We start from the raw sequence: 13770 nt of genomic DNA, 5'->3' as shown, positions 1-13770 counted from the left end.
TTTGCACAAAGTATTTCGTTATGACTTCAAACAACTGTGGTCTAAATCTGTCTACATCCTGATATAGCTCCAATATAAACCGATCTTCAGATTTGACTTCTTGAGCCCCTGAAGGCCGTAATTTTCGACCGATTTAGTTTAAATTTTGCACATAGTGTTCTGTTATGACTTCCAACAACTGTGACAATTACAGTCCAAATAACCATAAAATTATGCCCTTCAAATAAATTTATTTTATATAAAATTTTAGTGGAATCCACGGTGGTAGGTTCCCAAGATGAAAAGCAAAGCGGGCGTGAAACGCCCTTCCTACGCAAGCACGATTGCGTAAATATCTTCTCAGACAGCCAGGTAGCCATTAAATCCCTGGAGAACGTAATTCTGAACACAAAAACCGCCCTCGACTTTCGCAGATTTCTCAACGAGATGGCTGAACAGTTCAAAATTCAACTGTTCTGGGTGCCGTGCCACAGAGATATCTCAGGGAATTGTAAACTGGACGGGCTTGCTAGACTAGGTACTAACTTACACATTTCAGTGATACAGGAATCTGTGGATATGTCTCTAGCGTCATAAAAGCTAAAGGATGTGATCATTCGCAAGTTATTGGGGTTTTTAAAACGATTTGGATGGTTCAACTTAGGAACTAGAAGGGATCTTCCTTCTTCGGTTCCTGTGGTATTACAATGGACGAAAACGTCTTAGTGAGTCTGATGGCAGACTGCCACTTAAACCTAACCTAACCTCGGCAGAAGTTTTTACATGGCAAAGTAACTCACAAATGCCGCTAGCATCAGGTGGGGATAACCACCGCGGACATTTTTTTCCTGGTGTTCTCGGCAGGACTTGAACCCAGACGTTCAGCGTCATATGTGAACATGCTAACCTCTAAACTAACTCAATAGTAAATTTCCCATGAACACTCCACTAAGGAACAAGCGATAATTCTCTCATATCAATAAGTGCAGTGTTTTAAAATTAAAAAAAAGTTTCTTTTCATTATCCTTAATTTGTAAACTCCAAACAATTGTGGCACCCTGTAACCTCTGCCCTTTGTTCCTTTGTTCCTATGTGGGTACTTATCCAATGATGGTTGGATGAGCATAGAAAACAAGGGATTCTACTAAGTCACTTTATTATTTTATCGTTGTTGTTGTGGCTCTTAGGTTAGGTTCTTACGATATGGGTTTCACTTCTCTTTTTTGTTTTTGGGAGAATTGTTTTTCATGCCATGTTTTTTTAAGAGGAGATTTTGGGTCGTTTTTTTTGCCATTTTCCTATGGCGTTCTCTCAAATTAAGTAATGCTCTGGTAATACGAGTTACCAATTAAGGCAGCCAAGGTAGATAGTGGTACAATGTTACGTTACTACGATTGTGTGTGGTTCTTGGTGTGCTGCTTTGTCTAGCAAAGATTGAGGTTTTTTTGTTGCGTTTTCTTGGGCCTGTCTTTTTCCTATGAACGTTCATAGTCAAGTCTACTTTGTGCATGTTAAAGTCTATTTTACGCAAAAAATAACCACACATGTATAAAGAGAATATAGATTATGTTGGGGCTTAGGCTAAAACAAAACGTAACCCAGATAAATTAAAAATGTTGAACAATCTGTAGAGGTCTGAAATCCATAATTGGAGTGCTAGTGTCGCTAAATTAAACCTATCATATATATAAAATTCAATTTGTGTATAGTCCCAAAAACGGCTGAACCGATTACCTTGAATTTTCACAGATTGTGTAGGTTGGCCTGGAAGGGAGTAGATTTCCAATCTGGCATCAGATCGAAGTATAGGTGGTCACGCCAACCCTCAAGAATGCCATTAGACCCATTATGGCTATATAATATTTTGATATCGGGAGGGGAAGCGGACCCTCCCCCTTACCTCAAAAGTCCTACCCAAAAATAAAAATGGACGGATCGGAACAATATGGAATTCAAATGAAAGGTATTCAAGAGTAGAGTACGAATTTCATAATAAAAGTTGGATCCAAGTACCTAGGGGCCGCCCCAGCCCCCAAGCCCTTTGAAATAGGTTTATTTGACGATCATGACAATATGGGTCTCAAATGAAAAGTATTCGGGAGTAGATTACGAATATGGTCAGGAAGTAGGAATAGGCTTTATAATTTATTGATAACGGAAGGGGCGGACCCTCCACCGTTACCCCAAAAATACCACCCAAAATCTAAAGTGAACCGAAAAGGACAATATGGGTATCAAATGAAAATTATACGGGAGTAGATAACGAATCTGGCATAAAAATTCATGTCGAAGTATAGGTGGTCACCCCATCCCCACAAAAACCCTCAAAATGGGCATATTACGGTTTGTTTGTTCCGTATAGACTGAAAAATGTCGGAACCGATTTTCTTGAAATTTTCACAGATTGTGTAGGTTGGTCTGGAAGGAAACATTGGTATTCGGGAGTAGATTTCCAATCTGGCATACAAAATCAGATCGAAATGTAGGTGGTCACGCCAACCCTCAAGAACGCCATTAGACCCATTATGGCTACATAATTTTTTGATATTGAGAGGGGAGGCGGACACTCCCCTTACCACAAAAGTCCTACCCAAAAATAAAAGTGGACGGATCGGGACAATATGGGGTTCAAATGAAAGGTATTCAAGAGTAGAGTACGAATTTCATAATAAAAGTTGGATCCAAGTACCTGGGGTGGGGGGGCGACCCAGCCCCCAAACCCTTTGAAATAGGTTTATTTGGCGATCATGACCATACGGGATTCAAATGGAAAGTATTGGGGAGTAGAATACGAATATGGTCAGGAAATAGGAATAGGCTTTATATATTATTGATAATAGAAGGGGGCGGACCCTCCACCGTTACCCCAAAAACAACACGACCCAATATCTAAAGTGGACCGAAAAGGACAATATGGGTATCAAAGGAAAATTATGCGGGAGTAGATAACGAATCTGGCATAAAAATTCATGTCGAAGTATAGGTGGTCACCCCATCCCCACAAAAACCCTCAAACCCATATTACGGTTTGTTTGTTCCATATAGACTGAAAAATGTCGTAACCGATTTTCTTGAAATTTTCGCTTATGTGTAGGTTGGTCTGGAAGGAAACATAGGTATTCGGGAGTAGATTTCCAATCTGGCATACAAAATCAGATCGAAGTATAGGTGATCACGCCAACCCTCAAGAACGCTATTCGACCTATTATGGCTAAATAATATTTTGATATCGGGAGGGGAGGCGGACCCTCCCCCTTACCTCAAAAGTCCTACCCAAAAATAAAAGTGGACCGATCGGGACAACATGGGATTCAAATGAAAGGTATTCAAGAGTAGAGAACGAATTTCATAATAAAAGTTGGATCCAAGTACCTGGGGGGGGGGGGGGGGTTGGCGACCCACCCCAAAACTGACATATTGGGCGTTCATTTCAATATGGGGCTCAAATGAAAGGTATCTAGGAGTAGATTTCGAATCTGGCATACAAAATCAAATCGAAGTATAGGTGGTCAAGCCAAGCCTCAAGAACGCCATTAAACCCATTATGACTATATGATACTTGGCTGAACCGAGTTTTTTAAAATTTTCATAAATTGTGTATATTTGTCTGGAAGAAAACATAGGCAATATAATTTTTAGATATCGGGTGGAGGCTGACCTTCCGCCACCTATATCCGAAATTTGGGCACAATAAGGGTATCAAATGAAATGTATTGGAGATCAGAAAACGAATATGGTATTAAAATTTGGGTCCAAGTACCCAGCGGCCCCCCAACCCCAAAACTCCTCTAAACATATTTATTCGAAATTCACGTCAGTATGGGACTCAAATGAAAAGTATTCGGGGAAATATGACATAAAACATTAGGTCCAAGTAAAGGGAGGTCGTTCACCCCTAAATATCCCCAAATGGCAATATTAACCGACCATGGCTATATGGGACTCAAATGAAAGGTATTAGGGAGTAGATTACGTATGTGACATTAAAATTTGCGTTCAAGTCTAGGTGGCGCTTTTCTTCCTTAAGATATGTCAAAAGGGTTATTTGACCCATTATGACAATATGGGACTCTAATGAAAGGTATTTGAGAGTAGAAAACGAATTTGATATCCAATTTTTGAGCCAAGTGTTTTGGGGTACGCCCTAAAGCACCCCCTAAACTGAACTTCATTTCCATAAGGAATAAAGAACGAATTTGGCGTCCCGCAGTGCGACACCTCTCTGGGAATTTTTTTTTTTAAATGATCCCCTCTTAATGACATGAACATTAAGAAGAGATAAACACCGTATTGTCCGATGTTCTCGCCAGGGTACGAACGCGTTCAGCGTCATAGGCTACAATGGCACGAATTCGATATCCGCATTCAGGGCGAAGTGTCCCCATCCTAAAAAGATATTAGAGAGTTAAAGAAGGCGCAGAGGAGCGGGCCCGGTTCGGCTAGTTTCATATAAAAATTAAATTTTGACAAAATTTTCTATAAAATTAAAATTTTGACAAAATTTTCTATAAAAATAAAATTTTGACAAAATTTTCTATAAAAATAAAATTTTGACAAAATTTTCTATAAAAATAAAATTTTGACAAAATTTTCTATAAAAATAAAATTTTGACAAAATTTTCTATAAAAATAAAATGTTGACACAATTTTCAATAAAAACAAAATTTTGACAAAATTTTCTATAAAACCAAAACGCTCATATAGGACTCTAAAGAAAGCCGTATGGGAGTAGAGTCAAAATTTGCCCAGGAACCGAGAAGGAGCAAATTCTCACAAATCAATGAGTGCTTTCCGATTCAAGTTTACACTCAATGATAAGGGACCTTTTTTTATAGCCCAGTCCGAACGGAGTCCCGCAGTGCGACACCTCTTTAGGGCAATTTTTTTAAATGACCATGCAAATGTCGCCATCATTAAGAGGGGATAAACACCGCTTTGTCCGATGTGCTCGCCAGCATTCGAACGCGTTCAGCGTCATACACTATAATGGCACGAATTCGATATCTGCATTCAGAGCGAAGTGTCCCCACCCTAAATAGATATTAGAGAGTTAATGAAGGCGCAGCGGAGCGGGCCCGGTTTGGCTAGTGTTCAACAAAAAAAAAGAAATTTTTTTTAATTTTTTTCACTCAGGCGTTTAACGTCATTGTTCATCATTGCTATGTTCTTCTGAGAGGCCTAGTGTCATGATAAAATATGTATATTCCTTTTTTTTTTTGAATTGCTTCCAAAATGTTTGCTGGGTTCAAAACGTAATAATAATAGTGTCTTGTTTTTGTTTTTGCCCCCATACATTTTCTTAATAAGCTGTAAAGAGTGTACTTATATGTTGTTTGTTTTATGTTTTTCTTCTCGCCACCTCTCATACGCCCCAACTAACCCCTGGTCTATATGTTCTACTGGCAGCCTGCTATTATTTGTTTAGTTAAGTTTGTTGTCGTTTTTTATTATACTTCTCCTTTGTTAAAGGTCATCTTTGACATGTTGATGGTGCATTGATTGGCCTCTCCAAGTTTTTTTTTTTGCATTTTGTTCGTTGCAAGTTTGTCTATTTTTTGTTATGCGCTATGCTTGTTATCGACGTTTGATACTGGTTTGGTATACTTGATTTTTGTTCGTTTTTTCTTTCAATTGTTTTAAACTTTGTATTGGCACAAAGAAATTATTTTTAATTAAATGCAAGTTTATAGCAAGAATATAATGGCTAGCAAAGCATTGCAACTATGTTGGGCAGAATTTTGTAATTAGTTTTTGTTTCCAACTATAGTTGGCATATTACTTGGAAGGAAGTTTGAAAATGAGAAATAAGAGAAGGTTAGGATGGCATTTTCTTGGAAAAACAATGCTGATGGGATTTTCTGTGAATTATTACAAACGAAACTTATTTTCATGTAACAAAAATACTCCAAATATACGAATTTTTATAAAAATTAAATTTTTGAGACCATTTTTCTAAAATAACAATTTTAACAAAGTGTCCATAAAATTTACAAAAAAAAAATCAAAATGTGCAGAATTTATAAAATAAAAAAAAAATATATTAAAATTAAAGTTTGATAAAATGTTCATTAAATTTAAAAAAATTTAATTTTAGCAACATTTGCATAAGATAAAAGTTTTGACAAAATCATTGTAAAACTTAAATTTCGACAAAATTTTCATAAAACATTCAATTTGACCAAATTTTCATAAAATTCAATAATGGACAAAATTTGCACAAAAATTGGACTTTTGACCAAATTTTGATAAAATTGGAATTTTGACAAAATTCTTATAAAATTTCATAAAATTTAAAGCTTGACAAAATTTTTATAAAATTAGAATTTTGACAAAATGTTCATAAAATTAGAATTTTGACAAGATTTTCATAAATTGGAATTTTGACAAAATTTTCATAAAATTGGAATTTTTAAAAAATTTTCAGAAAATGTTTATAAAATACAAAGCTTGACAAAATTTTCATTATATTAGAATTTTGACAAAATTCTCATAGAATTGGAATTTTGAAAAAATTTTCATAAAATTGGAATTTTGACAAAATTTTCATTAAATTCAAAGTTTGAAAAAAAAAATTGGAATTTTGACATATTTTTCACAAAATTCAAAGCTTGACAAGATTTTCATAATATTGGAATTTTGACAAAATTTTCATAATGTTCAATTTTTTTCTCTTAAAGTTTAAATATTCCCAAAATTTTAAATTTGACTAACAAAATTCTTATAAAATTACAATATTCATAAAATTAGAATTTTGTCAAAATTTAACGAAATTTTCACACACCAACCACACCATATTGGTGTGTTGCTATCTTTGGCTCTCCTCTTCCATTTGCATCTCCGATAATTGAGTTCGTCTCGAAAGAGAAACAAACAGAAACTGCAAAATTTAATGATGTTCGCCCTAACAGGCAAAAAACTTGAAAAATGAAAAATTCGGCAGAGCCCGGCCGGGATTCGAACCTGGGCGTGCAGGTTCTTCGCGTTCGAAGCCATCAATACAACATCCAACAGATGCATAAAATCATGTGTAGTACGGAAGAAGTGTAATTTGTCACAGAAAGAATGTCTGTCATTACACAAAAATACATGAATTGGGAAAAGTACAGCTAATAGACAGGGTTATCGAGTGTGGTTTATACCAAGTAAAAAATTGTTTACCTAAGGAATTTAGTCCTAAAACAATTAAGAAATTATTTTATTAAATTAACGTATTTTAGGGTATTTTATTTAAATGTTCTTTTCTCGAGAAATGTAATTTTTAATAAATTTAAGTATAGGTATTACTTTTATTTTGGATATAACATCCTTAATAGCAAGTAAAAAATACTATATCCAAGGAATATATTCCTAATATAATTGGAAAATTATTTAAAAAAAAACATTGAAATTAACGAACTATAGGTGATTTGACTTGAATAACTTTATGAATACGATATACTACCATGTAGTATACAATATCGTTAATGCTTAGTAAAAAATCCTTAACCTAAGAATATTTTTTCCTACAAAAAATCTTTAAAACAAATATAAAAATTTTCAGTACGGGATGTATATTCTTCACATTAAAAAATTTAGTTTAAAATACTATATTAGGAAAATTTATTATTAAGGGAATTTTTTGTCTTGAGGTGAAAAAATTTACAAAATCTAAGGTATTTCACTTGAACGAAATTCTTTTTCAAGAATGTAATTTTCCGTACTAAATTTACTAAATCTAAGGAGTTCCATTTGAAACATCTTATTTTCAAGAAATTCAATTTTTAAGAAAGTTGAGGATATGTTATTCTTCTAGTTAGGATAAAATGTTCTTAATATTAAGAAAAAAATCATTCATCAAAGAAATTTTCCCTTAAAATTTAACAAACTCTTAGAGACATGCCACCATTGGTCAGCTCACTAATAAGTGTGTAGTGGAAGCATGTAATCTTTGGGGCTTAGTGAACTTATGGTGAAGCTTTGGTCAGCTCCGCAAAGGCGATCTCCGTAGACTTTTGAATGCATTTATAGCATACAACATTTTGCCTTAACTTTTAAAATTTTTTTTTTTAATTTTTTATTTTTTTTCTTCTCTAATTAGAAGTAAAATCAAAGCTTATTGGTTTCAGCTGGACAAAGAAATTTAACAGCAAAATGTTAAAAACTTTGAAAAGATATTGTTAAATCTTCTAAATAACTACAACAAATTTTAGAGGAGGGCTATCCAATTTCCCCATAGGATAAGTTCTAGAAAAGGTAAAATATAAAATTTTGTTTTGACGAAATTATTTTGGCCTAACTAATTTTCTATATCAATTCTCAATAAAACTCTGCTTCTTCCTTTGATCGTTTGATAACTTCATAAGATTAAAACATTCACGAATATCACTTGAAAAACATATGCAACTCTTATGTTCATGGTAGATGGTTACGCTAAACCTCCGCGTAGAGTTTAGGCCCACACTTCAAAAAACACAAAACAAAATTTACAAATTACTAAAAGAATAAATGTATGTTTTTATTATAATTTTTAATTTGTTAAATAACTTGATAAATGAAAAATTGCTAGCTAATCAATTATATTCATATTCAGACAATAGAGTTGTGATGTTAATTGGTTTGTTGGATTTTGCTTGAAAATAAATTGAAATACACCCTCAACTAAACATAATAACGTAGGACTGAAAAAACTATAACACCTACAGAAAAACATCTTAATAAATATTGCGAAATAACTTAATAAACGCTATACGAATAAAAAAATTGCATACAATACAAGAGACAATGGAAATAATACAAGTAAAAGCTTGCGACCGGGCCGAATCTTTGGAACCCACCACCATGGATTCTGCTAAAAATTTATGCAAACTAAATTCCGTGGAAGGGCATAATTTTATTCTACATACCAACCTCTGTCAAACCAGCAAAAATTTAAGCTTCTAGGAACCGAATAAGGATAATGGAGTGACCGAATTATATGGGAGCTATACCAGGTTATAGAGCGATTTGAACCGTACTTGCCACAGTTGTTGGAAGTCATAGCGAAATACGTCATGCAAAATTTCAGCAAAATCGGATAAGAATTGCGTCCTCTAGAGGCTCAAGAAGTCAAGACCCCAGATCGGTTTATATGACAGCTATGTCAGGTTATGGCCCAATTTGAACCATACTCAACACAGTTGTTGGAAATCATAACAAAACACCCCACTCTAAATTTCAGCCAAATCGGATAAGAATTGCGTCCTCTAGTGGCTCAAGAAGTCAAGACCCAAGATCGGTTTATATGACAGCTATATCAGTTTACGGCCCGATTAGAACCATACTCAACATAGTTGTTGGAAATCATAACAATACACCTCATGCTAAATTTCTGCCAAATCCGATAAGAATTGCGTCGTCTAGTGGCTCATGAAGTCAAGACCCCAGATCGGTTTATATGACAGCTATATCAGGTTATGGCCCAATTTGAACCATACTCAACACAGTTTTTGGAAATCATAACAAAACACCTCATGCAAAATTTCAGCCAAATGGGATAAGGATTGCGTCCTCTAGTGGCTCAAGAAGTCAAGATCCCACATCGGTTTATATGGCAGCTATATAAAAACATGGACCGCTATAGCCCATTAACAATCCCAACCGACCTACACTAATAAGAAGTATTTGTGCAAAATTTCAAGCGCATAGCTTTACTCCTTCAAAAGTTAGCGTGCTTTCGACAGGCAGATAGACGGACGGACAAACGGATGAACGGACGAACGGACAGACAGACGGACATGGCTAGATCGACTTAAAATGTCATGACGATCAAGAATATATACTTTATGGGGACTCAGACGAATATTCCGAGGTGTTACAAACAGAATGACGAAATTAGTTTACCCCCATTCTATGGTGGAGGGTATAACAACCGTACTCAAAACAGTTGTTGGATGTCATGAGAGAACACTATGTGCAAAATTTCAGCCAAGTCGAATGAAATTTGTGGCTTCAAGGGGCTCAAGAAGTCAAATCGGGAGATCGGCTTATATGGGAGCAATATCAGATTATAAACCGATTCGGACCGTACTTGACTTAATTGTTGGAAGTCGTAACGAAACACGACGTGCAAAACTTCAGCCAAATCGGCCAAAATTTCCGGCTTGGAAGGGCGCCAGAAGTCAAATCGGGAGATCGGTTTATACCTCGGACCCTACTAAGCACAGTTGTTGAAAGTCATAGTAGAACACTATGCGTAACATTTCAGCCAAATTGGATAAAAACTGTGGCTTCCAGAGGCTCAAGAAGACAAATCGGGAGATCGGTTTTGTATGGGAGCCAGGGACGCAGCCAGGACATATTTTCAAAATCGAAAATTGCCAAAATTCTTCTGTGACTGTGAAATTAGAAAAGTTATCTCTTTTTTTTTTTGAAAATTGTGGTCGCGATTTGGTGCAGGTACGCAATCATCAGATGTAATATTTGTGAATTTTGCACTGATTGCAAATATCTTTTGGAAGTTTTCTAGCTTCGAATGCTAGACAACGGCTACGGCGTTTGCTGCTGCTCCGTGTGCCCAGGTTTGCGTAAACGACGAAAAATACCCAAGAATAGAGCTGCCTTAGAAGAATTCTAGCTAGAGTTAGGAAAGAGGTATCGTAATGACATTTGGATTGGTGTAAAGTGGACGACTAAAACCAGTAACAACAATTTTTACCGTCATGTTTTTGGGGGAATATTGGCTTGTCGAAAGTCGCCAACTTTTTATATCGCAAAAATCAAACGAAAATTTTGTTCAAAATTCCACTAAGGAACAGGGGCCAACTTCTCACATATCAATGAGTGCAGTCCGATTCAAGTTTAAGCTCAATGATAAGGGGCCTTCTTTTTATAGCCGAGTCCGAACGGCGTACCGCAGTGCGACACCTCTTTTGAGAGAAGTTTTACATGGCATAGTACCTCACAAATGTCGCCAGCATTAGGAGGGGAAACCACTACTGAAAATTTTTTCTGATAGTCTCGCCAGGATTCGAACCCAGGCGTTCAGCGTCCTAGGCGGACATGCTAACCTCTGCACTACGGATGGCTTCTCTTGACATCAGGTTCCATTTTATGCTTAAATCATTGAATCCAGCTTTCTTCGCTAAATGGTGATAAAATATTAAGAAAATGAGCACCATTCCACTTCACGCATTCCGTGATCGCCCGGATCTCCGCCTGCAGGACCGTATTATGTTCAGGCAATCTAAAACGGATCTCAGTCCCTGGGGTTTCAATGTAAACCCCCCGGACTACTCTGTCATTTAGCTTTGATCCATCCGTGTAACATGATCCTCCAGATGACAATACTTGGGTTCCGTCAATCCACGACTGTGCCGATAGCGGCAAGTGCCCCGCACTCGACTTCAATGTTCATCTCAGGTATCCGATCGGAAACCTCTTCCCTTCCTTCCAGGTTTCCTATCGTCTCTTTGATTAAACCGCGATGGTATAATCATCAATCCATTCTCCCATCGCCTTAAGTCTCATAGCCGCAGTGGCTGCCTCACACATAATCTGTATGTCAATGGGTCGGATATCTAGAAAAGTCCCTAGTGCCCTAGTGGGCGTGGTCCCCATCGATCCGCCTATGCCAAGACATTTTCTCTGAACCTGTTGTATGGTCCTTATGTTGCACCTTTTCTCCATAGCAGTCCACCAAACTACTGAGGCGTAAGTAAGTATTGGTCTAATCACGCTCCTGTAGAGCCAGTGGACTATCCTAGTATTCAGGCCCCATTTCGAGGCTACGGCCCGTCTACATAAAAAAAATAATTTTTCATAGAAAAATGAATTTTTCATAGAAAAATGAATTTTTCATAGAAAAATGAATTTTTCATAGAAAAATTTATTTTTCATAGCAAAATGAATTTTTCATAGAAAAATGGATAGATAAAAAATTCTTGCATTCTATGAAAAATTCATGCATTATATGAAATATTCATGCATTCTATGAAAAATTCATGCATTCTATGAAAAATTCATGGATTTTATGAAATATTCATGCATTCTATGAAAAATTCATTTTATTATGAAAAATTAATTTTTCATAGAAAAATGAATTTTTCATAGAAAAATGAATTTTTCATAGAAAAATTAATTTTTCATAGAAAAATTAATTTTTCATAGAAAAATGAATTTTTCATAGAAAAATGAATTTTTCATAGAAAAATGAATTTTTCATAGAAAAATGAGTTTTTCATAGAAAAATGAATTTTTCATAGAAAAATGAATTTTTCATAGAAAAATGAATTTTTCATAGAAAAATGAATTTTTCATAGGAAAATGAATATTTCATAGGAAAATGAATTTTTCATAGAAAAATTAATTTTTCATAGAAAAATTAATTTTTCATAGAAAGATTAATTTTTCATAGAAAATGAATTTTTCATAGAAAAATTAATTTTTAATAAAAAAAATAAATTCTGTTTTCAACTATCTCTAGAAAATTTGATTCAACCTAATGTCAATTGTTTTCCAAAATTTGAAAAAAATGTTTAATGAATCACTTACTTAAATATGTGTAATTATTTTTGCCAACGATACATACCTGTAAAGAAAAAATAAAATTTGTTAGAAAATGAAAGCAGAAAGAAACATGTAAACTAAGAAGGAAAGATCTATTCTGAAATATCTTCAATAATGTAAAAAGCTGTGAAAAGTTTTTAACCTTTTTCGGTAAAATCCCTTTTAAAGAAAAATGACTGTAGAATATGGAAATAGGGTACTTAAGTATGGAATTAAGCGAAAGCTATTGTAGAGAAGAATGCAAAGGAATAGACGAAAACTTTGTTCTGCGTGTTGTTTGCCGTGTTTTTCCTTGTTCCTCCTTTTAAAGCTTTAGTGCACTTTTTCCTTCTCAAATACACGACAAGTCCATAAAAATGCTTTCAAGGTCTTTTTGTTTTACCACCACCGCCCTAATCATCACAATTTGTATGCCTTCCAGTGCCCTCGTTTTAATGATTCATAAAATACATCATTTAGTTGATGTTTTGTGTGTTTTTTTTTTTTTTTGCTGTTTATGCTCATTTCTGTAATAAATTACCACCATTCGAGTTTGAGCGACAAAAAAAAAACCAAACAAACAAAAAAGCAAAATGCATTCCATACTAAACTTAAAACCAACTTGAGTTGATTTTTTAAGTCATGGCAAAACAAACAAATGTCGAATGCGTACTTGAAGGACTCCTTCTCCCCAAAAACAACGACTTGTCATTTCCTAATTAAGCGAAATGTTCGGTGACTGAATGCAGTTGGTTGGTTGGGTGCTGCTGCCCCATGCCCCATGTTGTGGTTTTGAGTTCTATAAGCCATACACAGGAATCTAGAACAGAACATAAGAGAAGCGAAACACCGCCGACGACGACGACGACGACGACGACAATATTTGTGCAATGAAAACAAAATTGAAATACGCAGCAAAAAAAACGCTGCAACCACATACGAATGACAAAGTTCTACAAACAACTCTTCAGTGCGAATTCACTGCAAACTACATCACCACCATGTGGCCCGCCTTTGACTTGGGTAGGGGAGACCCATGAGGGCGCCATCAAGTGTTGTTATGTGTTGTGGGTTTCGCTTACACAAAAAATTATGAAATTCTATCTTATTCGGATGTTGGATGCTTTTTTTCTGTTTTGCCTGACTTTTTTGCATACAATTATGGCAAAGAGAGAACACACAAAAAGTTAAAAATTTGTAACATGTGTTTTTTCTAAAAAGCAGCTCAACAGCAGTTTTCTTGTTGTAAAAAGATGGTAGTACATGAGGTTTTTACACTATTTAGGACGC

This window comes from Stomoxys calcitrans, chromosome 2 (assembly GCF_963082655.1).
Source record: "Stomoxys calcitrans chromosome 2, idStoCalc2.1, whole genome shotgun sequence".
Lineage (NCBI taxonomy): Eukaryota > Metazoa > Arthropoda > Insecta > Diptera > Muscidae > Stomoxys > Stomoxys calcitrans.
The sequence above is the reverse complement of the archived record's forward strand: the minus strand, read 5'-3'. Positions refer to the sequence as shown.